Below are 9531 nucleotides of genomic sequence, written 5' to 3' on the forward strand. Positions count from 1 at the left end.
TAAAAATGTGCGCCGACTAAGGACAATAACAAAAAACAAAAAAAAAAATGAGAGCGAGAGAGGAGGTGACACCATGTGACGAGACGCCCATGAGGCTACATGACAGCTACGCCTGATGCGAACGGGTTCCCTGCTGGTTTGCCAAGGACTTTGCCATAGGTAAATGCCAACGCTGCCACTCATACCGATAGTGAATAGGGACTAAAGGTCATGTACAAAAACTACTGCGGTAGTTAGACGTGCAAAGGAAACACGCTGATATGCTAGAGTAACCTTTGACAAGAGGCCAGTTATGAATGCCCAGCTGTAAAGTACCAGCCAAAGTTTCCCTAACCCATGACCTCTGCAGAAAAAAAGGCAGCAAGTCAAAGAAGAGCAATAAAGAAATGGATGGGAGTAGGACTCTTGGAGTATAAGAAGGCCCTTTGTTGCGGTACCCAGAAGGAACTAGTGGATCTTTAAGGACAAGTTAAAAAAAAACAACAACTCTGGCAGACGCTGTGTGGTTGCTTCAGCAACACCACATCATTTGGGTCTGCAATTTTAAAAGTGATGTGAAGTGGGGCAGGGGAATCATTTGGCTGCTTTTTAATGGAAACATTCTGCTTCCAATGAGGCAACAAATGAGTTGTCATGGCAGTAACACGTGTAAAAAAAAAAAAAAAAAAAAAAGAAAATCACAGTGTATGTTGACATCGTAAATCAGAAGTTGCCCCACAAGCTCAAGATGTGTATTGATATTCCTGTATTACAGAATGCAATATCTTTGAGCAAAGCTGGCTTTATTAGTGCTATAAATTTAGTTTACTGCTCAATCAATAGTAATGCGATTGGGGAGAGATACTTGTCAGGGTAAACAGAACACCCGCTACAGAGAAATATCACAAAGCAAAAAGAGACATTGCTAGGTCCAATGGGAGACATTCCCACAATTATCCAAAGGGGAGGCTACCTCAAGTCAAATCTATCATGGTAATCAAATCGAAATTGAATCGAGTGCCTTGCGACTGCAAATTATGTCGCAATAATGCCGATGCCATTTAAGGCTTTGAGGCAGTAGCAAACAATCAAGTCAATCACCTCTCACATTCGGCTAAATTTGATTTGCATCTGTTGTAATAAACCTAAAATGGTGGTGATGTACACAGGCGCGGGCGGGTTACCGCTTTCCGATTGCAAGGAACGCCGCGGCTTTAAAACGCCACACTTTCAAAATGCCAAAACTAACAACAATATTAAGGAAGAACAACGGTTGTGCGTTTGATTGTGCAATGCATTGTGTTCGTTTCCTAAGTGCTTATGTTATCACAAATGCAGGAATTCGCCTCTACCGTATCGATCTTAAATTGTAATTCCTGTTGTGGCATTGATCAATACTTGAATACTGCTTGTTTTTTTGCTAGTATAAAATGTAAGAATGTTACACAGAGCAACATTTTACCAGCATTGTTTTGTGCATTGAACTATTTTTGAGAGAACAATCTAAGTTTGGATCGGGGCCTGAGGTATTTTAATCATGGGTATTTCATCAGGAAGGTCCAATCGATCCATTGTTCGCACTGCTTATCCTTTCCTTAGTAAGAGCAGGACTGGAGCCTAGCCCCTCAAACTGAGGACCGGTTCTCAGTCAATAACGGGGTCACCGTGAACGGTCATTTAGTGGGAATTCATTCCACGGCAGATGCACAAATTTGAGCTGCGTGAACCATTACACTACGATGTCTCATTTATCATTGAAATGAAATCAAACGTTAATGCTCGGAGGACGGCGGATGCGAATCCGTTGTTATTATTCATAACACTGCACATGGATGCATTTTAAACGACCGGAGACTAAAACCTGACGGCGTTCCATTGGACTTTTTGTGCGTTACGTAACCGTGAAGCTGTCAAATGACATTCATGAAGTTTTGCACTGTTCTGTGAACGTTTGTGACTGCTGGGTACAAAGGCAGCGTTTGCCCTACATTCAGTGTGCTCACAGTCTGATTGTTTCCCTGCTATCTTTCACAGCGCCATGCTGGGTCAGGTGATAGAGCCACTGAAATCCAATCAAGCCAATCCTTACCATCTTCCCCATAGTCTCCCAAGGCAGGCCCTATCCATATGCCACACGCACGTATAAAAATACATAAAACTTAACTTTGGTGAGTATATCGAGATGGGCAATAAACACCTCACTCCCGATAAAGTTGGCACACACAAGAAGAGCTTAACGCTAAATGAAATACTGGATCCCTTCCAGGTCAGCTCATTGGCGCTGACCTGGAATTCTGACCTCTCAATGGAGGTCATAGATATGAATTTTCCCCTCAGGGATCAACAACGTTGCCACTGAAATTCACAAACACCCTCCCCATCATCACACACAAAAACCGCCGGGCAGTCGGACATCGAAGAGCCCACAGTGCCAGTGAGTCAGACAATGTTGGATTTGGATTCATCCTGGGCCAGGTTCCACCTTCTCCCACAAGTACACTCCTTCCACTTGCGTGACGCTTCCATGCAGGTCAACTCAATACCGGCTGCATTCTCAAAAAGAGGCCAGTCAATACGGTTGTTCCCATGAGTGTGGGTAGCAGTGGAGTGGGTGCGGAGAATTTGGGCATCCTGTTGAGGCCAGTATAGGAGTCCTAAGCCACGGCACACAGAGGCAGGCCTGTCACACAACCTTTCTAGCCATGAGTGTAAAATGATCCCATTCTGTCATGAGAGCTCAGAGTCTTGGTCTTTAGTGTCATTGGGCATTCTGGGTCCAATTTTGGACAACCATCACTCTGATCATACTGGTCAGCATCTGAGTCTTTGGTTACATTCAAATTTTTGCGGGGTGGGGACATGGAGGGAAGAGAGGGTTGGAGAGAGTTGTGTGATGTGACTGTTTGTGCCTCAAGTTGTGCAGCTGTCCCAATTATTACCTCGCTCTTTTCCCCAGATTTCCTCTTCATCCCCATCTGCCTCTTTTGCCCCGCATATTTATGCGCCACCCAACCGTGGATGCCACTAGTGGGTTTGTGCTTTCAGGACACCCACTAGCTGAGAGTTCTGCAGAAATGGATGCAGTGTCTTTGCCAGTTTTAGGATGGATGGATGGATGCAGTCCAGTCTTAGGATGGAGACTAATGTGTGTCGAATACAAAGTAGACGATGCGCTCATGTCAGTTAAATTGAGTTTTCGTCAAATTTCTCCAGCCGCCCCTGTCAGGTCTGGTTCAGGTGTCAACGATTGAGTCCATGGTGCTGACAAGGTTTTTTTTTTTTTTTGTGGGCCTTGGGTAACTGGACATCAAGGGATTTGTGGAGGGTTGTCAGGACATATTTCATTTGTACAGTTCTGAATGAAGCATTGGATTGTGCCAATGTTAAGGTACGAGTACTGTATTGAATATGAATTTGTCATTTTAAAACGTAATTCACACTAAACTGTCGGATTGTTTATGGTTACTTGTTGAAACAGCGTGCTAGCTAGAGCTACTTAATAGCTTGAAAAAAAACATGTGCAAGGTTTGTATTTCAAAATTCTTGGCCAAAAATGAATGTCAAAGCAGCACAATTGCAGTGAAGTCTTCTCAACTGCAAATGAGGGGGGAAAACGGGGGGCAAATTACACGGTTGCATTTGGACAGTATTTCTGAACATCTCAAGTAGGGGGAGAGAGAAAAAAAAAAGTTGTAAGATCCACTTTGCCAGGTGCAGCAGCAACAACTCCTCGGGAAACACACATGCGGGAGGGCAGCACGCACATGCACAAAAACACATCCTCCCTGATGAAAGGACACCGCAGGCTGCACAGCCTCCATGCTGGGCCAAACCTCACCGGGGCAGCACACTCTTTGAGGGGCCGTCCAAGTCAGAACCTCTGACAGGTCACAGCAGCCGTGAGGACAGAGCTCCCCGAACAAAGACACATTCTAATATCTTTGCCAGGTGTAGCTAATCCTAAGCAAGCTTCGACTTGGCTTCTCCACTAATCAGAGGCCAATTCTGGGCTAAATTTCAAACAAGGACCGAAGCATATTAACATTGTGTGGACTGTTACAAAATGGCGAAGCAGCGGACTGCGGACTTGTGTTTGAGACACCTCATCGAGGGTCACGGTTGTCCACAAAAATCTCCATCTTAACTAGCAAACTGAACCAAGTTTCAGCAGAAACATATATCAGGTGGGTAAGCAGGGGAATTTTCTTGCTCCAGTGCTGGAGAATGCTATCACCTTGGATAAGACCAACCATCTCAAACTGGGATTCAGAACCCTCTCAGACCCGGTGTGCTTTTCGCCATGGAAACCTGCCCCTCGCTCGCCCTATGATTGGCTCTTACGCTCACTACTCAGACACTCTGTCTTACGTTGCTGATAATAATGGCCGCTGGAAGGATGAGAGCAGAAGAGTGATGGCAGAGAGTTTCTTTTCCCACCGATTTTGCCCTCTGAAAGGCTGCGGTCTGGTGCCTTGGATCATACAAACGGCCCACTGGGCATTTTGCTGATGGGCAAGGTATCCTCAACAATCTCAAATAAGTCAAAACCATTTTCGGAGGGGTTATTTTTAATGCATCTTAGCGGCCTTAAATGTGTCTTCAAAGACAAAATATACAATATAATGGTAATGAAATGTAATTGAGTCTTTTGGGGTCAATAAACAATTACGTTTTTCCTCTTGCACAGAACAGGAGGAGACAAACTGAAGCCCCATCCAACACCTCTATTTGCAATACAATGTGTGGAGAGCCCTGCACAGACAATTGCCACAAAACAATGCTGTTAGACGACTTCTCCTATCATAGTGTCGCCACTTTTGTTTTTCGGAAAACGTGTCGTTTGTGCGTCCTTTACTCAGCTCCCTCACCTCAGAGCAGACATTTTCTGAGAACAACACGGTTGTAAAAGCAGAAGAAAGAGTATATATAAAGGCACAAAGCAAGATGTGCTTTACCTGAAGACCTTTAGCTTTAATTTAAGAGTATATACATCCAAACAAGGTGAACGATGTAGAAATTACAGCAATTTGCACACTACAGTATATATGTATATACCTCCCGCGTTTTAAGGGACCAAAAGGGACACTTAAATCACAATTTACCTGGCCAGGGAACAGCTGTGCAGACTACTGTCCTTTTATTTTTGGTGCCTAAAAAAGTGGGAAGGCACATACACAAACTGCTGTAATTCCTACATGTACACACACACACACACACACACCCATGCACGAACACCGGAGCCAATATCAAGCATTATACACACACACAGTACACTGAGCCAAAACACTGTGACGCTTGAAATTAGAATGTCTTTTCATGCAAACAGAGGCGCCTGCTGTGCAGGTGACAGGCTGGTATTGCAGACAGCATTGAAATGAAAAACAAATCCAAATGCTATTCTAAATAAAATTCCACTCGGCAGAGGATTGCGGCACAGAACTAAACGCGGGATTGGCTTTTTCTTGTGCCACAAATAGGCGCCCTGTTTCATGCAGATAAACCTGTAGAACGAGTCACCGCCCAGTTTGGCTCGCTGGCATGCTTGATATCTAACCTCGCCAGCAAAGTAGCGCTAATAAGTTTAATGAAGTCATTAGTCAAAAATGAAGACAGACAAGTCATGGAAGGTGGAAGCTCAACTGAAGGGCGGAGGGAGACGGGAAAAGAGACTTTCTAGAAAGGGCACGACTTGCGGCATACAACTAACCCACGGCGGCTGGATTTACAGTGCAGGGCTCAAGTGACAGAATTACAAAGTTTTGCTCTCGAGTGGCATCACTTGGATGTGTCATAAATGAAAAGTATAAACCACACGCGATTGGTTATCTTCGAATCAGAATCCGGCCTCTTCCAAATGTTCCATACGTGTTAACATGGCCACATCGGAAATGTGTGTCAATAAAAGTCAGCCATTGTCATCGGAATCAGGCAGTTGGACCTGCAGCGGAATTCCAGCCCAAGCGGAAAAACAAAGAACTAGCACAGCAATTTGTGACTGCTAGTTACAAATGCAATCAAGCTCTTGGATTTAAGAGCTTCATCAAAATGTATGCAACCGGGAATGTACTGTCCCAAAGTAATTATTTGCATTTTGCTTGATACAAAACAGGCCCACGTTCGGACATTCTGTGAACGAGCAAAGGTGGAGGTAAAGGACGATAACAATCTTTGCTTTGTGGGAAATAACGCAGAAGACTTGAGACGCATTTCCCTGGTCCTGGCAATATGTGCAACTGTTTACTTATTCATGAATAGATTAGGGCTGCTAACTCAATCAGTCTGCTTCACGTTATCGGGGTGGACTTTATTACATAACATTAATGATGCATTAGCTTCCATGGGTGTTGACTTTCTACAGCAATGGCATCAATTCAGATGAGAGCACAATAGATATTTGGTTGCAAGTGGATAGAAACGATAGTGGATAGAAACGATAGGATCATTGTGGGACAGTACGCCAATCGGGTGATTTATTGCCGTCCAACCAAGACTAATAAAGCTTTGAGTGTGTTGGAGTGCGTTTTGTTATGAAAAATGACGCCTCCACAGTGGCAGAAACAAGCAAGCCATCATGCACAGGACTTCAGCTCAATGAGCATCAGAAGGATTAAGTCCACAAGTGTTATTTCTCCTTTTCATCCGTGTGTGCCAATATTGTGATCCTACCACAAAAAGGGTGTAATGGCAAGGACGGAATGTGAAGACCACCACAGAGTCAGAAATGGAAATCATTTCATAATTGTGGTAGCATAGCAACAAAAAGCAGTACATGCATCTCTGTCCTAGCTAACAATATGGCCAAAGTAATAAGTCCACGATAATAACAAAAAGGTCTGCTCCGCCATGGTGCGTCATAAAACAGTTAACTTCTTTTTAGACTACGACAGTTGAATGTTATAGAGAGCAAAGTCCAATCGCCTTTAGCAGTCCTCCCTCTCTCCACCCACGAACAACCTTGGCGCCCGTCACACATCATTTGAAGCTAAACGTGAGTAGCCAATCGACGGGTGGGGTCCTCGAGATCCGACGTTTGAGGTTATGACTGAACTACAGTAGTTTACACAGCGTTGCAAAAAGGTGCACTCGGGTTAATTGGTGTTAAGTATGTTGAAGTGATGCATCTTACAGCCCAACATATTGGTCGGTTGGGGAGGGGCCAAGTTGTTATTGGAAGTGATGGAGAGTGTTTGCCATGAGTATCCTCACAGACATTTTTCGTGATTTTTTTAAATAACAAATCATCTGCAAGTCATTTGTTTCTAAAGGTTTTATATCATATGACTTTAAAATTAAGTTTTCGGATGAGTTTGTGGTGTATTTGGGCTTAAACAATTAATAGAGGCAATTATAAATTTGGGAAGGGGTCATCACGGCATTTAATTTGATATATTCTTGGCAGGGAGGTTCATTATATTTTCAATGGCAAAACTGGATAACGACAATCACCGCAAGGGTATTTTGTCCCACCTTAAATGTTCTACTATAATAAACACTCATAGCTTACAATACCAATAAAGTACATCCCCAAATGAAGTATTACCACAACAAACGTAATCCTTGTAAAGAACTATTGCCTTATGTCAACCAATGGCGGGCAGTCAGTGCCCACAACGCCTTCTCTGCTGTTCTAAAAACCCAGAAGCACTGACCTACATTATCAATCTAAATTCTAATATATATTCCATGGAATCATATTTATTTATTCCCAAGTGTCTATTCTCCTCATTTCATACTGCTTCTCGTGGATGTACTGTATGTGAATGTCAGATTTTTTTGTTTTGTCCAATCAGATGTGGCATCACCTCAGTGTAATCTGCCCAGGGTCTTTAGAATTAGCAGCGCTGGCCCATCTAACTTCAACTATACTAGCAAGCAGACTGTTTCATTCAAATTTGAATCGCTTCAAATTCATTCAGCAAGCTGGTGCTCTTTGACGTCATCTTGTTTTTCCATCCTCTAATTGGTTGGCCACAGCATAACTTCAAACAGCTAACTTTGAGCAGCAAAACACACCTGTGTCTTATACACACTTTAATACATAATCAACATCACTGTTGAGTATGGTGTAATTTATTTAACTTATTTGTGTCATGTTGACAAACAGATGATGACACAGTTACGCTGTTATATTGCATTTTTGTATAATAGACAGCATGATTGTGGTGGTATTTAGTTAATTAAATTGGGTAAGTCCCCACTGAAAACTCAAGTTACCAAATACAATGTCCACCACAGCATTCCGCGTATAAACAAGACAATTTACACCGATGTGCTGGTGGCATTTAAGCAACCGAGTGGATGATGTGGGCCACGATGAAAACAACAAAACACACACGCAACAAAAACACAAAAAAAAACAGACGTGGTGTGATATTGGCAGAGCCAATGTTTACATCAGTGCAGATAGAGGACCGAAAACACACCTCCGCTTGAAAACAAACGCACGCTTGACCTGGATAATGAGATCATGCAACACATGCGCCAGCATCGCATGCACAATACAGGCTCCGACCCCTCCAAAAATGGGGAGCAATGGGATGCACACAGTTGCATTGCAGTGCGTGGGTGGAGGTCACTCATATCGACTACCAACCACAGCAGACAGACAGTTAGCTTCTACGCTAAATGCCTTGTAGCAGCATATAGCTTCAACTAATGCTGAAAATCAAAGCAGAAGGCTCCGCGCGAACAATCATGACAGTTCAGCACCGGGATTATTTACCTGCTGCTCTTCGCCGCCTTACTGGCGACAACAAGCGACAAAGGGGGCGGTGAATGGGGAAGTAGCGTGCCCGAACATCCTTCCGGGGAGCGAGGCAGTAGAAGTATCCGTATAACGGGAGCGAGCAGCGCTGCCTTGCGCCGCCGCCGCCGCCGCTTGCTCACCGATCGCGGCAGCGAGGCAGGCAACAGGCCGGGGATGTCGCGTGGTGGAGGAGGAGGAGGAGAAGGCGACGGGGACATACGATAGTGGCCGCCACATATAAACAGATAAACGCTGTCCTTACCTGGACGTGCGCTACCGGCTTCCAGAGGCATCCGATCGGGTCTGTTGAGGCAGCAGGCGAACCCTGTGGATGCAGGAGGGAAAACAATGAGTGCAAACAAGAGAAGCGGCCGAGAGAGGAACTCAGACACTGGGCTAAAGAGTACGAGCAGCCAGGCTGGACTGTGGATATCTGCCGGTGTCAAAATTCGCGAGGGAAGGGTAGAATTTGACTTCCGGAAAAGGATTTTCACAATAACCTTCGTGTAAAGTCATGATTTTTTTAAGCGTACAGTGTTAATGTATAAACAAAAATGCAGGTATTTTTTTTATCGTATTCTATTTTAGAAGATGGTATCAATGCTTGTTTCCTTGACTTGCAGTATTCCAATTTCCACCCCTGACCTGTTATCTGATGGTGCCTCCACAGAGTCTGAGTCTCATACTAATTGTCATAATTTTAAAATCGGGAATCAATAATTATATATTTTTATATAGTTATTCATCTAGTGATATTGCCCCGCTAATGATTCATTTCATGTTTGATCATTTATTTTGAAGGCAGT

The 9531-nt window shown here is 43.9% G+C and overlaps 1 protein-coding gene across 2 annotated transcripts in view; it reads right to left on the minus strand.

Annotated features, from left to right (window-relative positions):
• The window catches only part of fut8b (fucosyltransferase 8b (alpha (1,6) fucosyltransferase)), an 85128-nt gene extending 75963 nt beyond the window's left edge, over positions 1-9165 (minus strand). Inside the window, exon 1 of one of the 2 annotated variants that reach the window (XM_086019628.1) lies at positions 8988-9165. The gene's annotated coding sequence lies outside the window, so the exon portion shown is untranslated. Of the gene's footprint in view, positions 1-8701; positions 8944-8987 lie in introns of those variants that run through there. The other variant, XM_086019629.1, reaches the window with a different exon arrangement.
• Positions 9166-9531: the final 366 nt, after the last annotated feature.

The sequence above is a fragment of the Filicampus tigris genome, chromosome 20 (genome assembly GCF_054856515.1).
Source record: "Filicampus tigris isolate MCC_2025a chromosome 20, RoL_Ftig_1.0, whole genome shotgun sequence".
NCBI lineage: Eukaryota > Metazoa > Chordata > Actinopteri > Syngnathiformes > Syngnathidae > Filicampus > Filicampus tigris.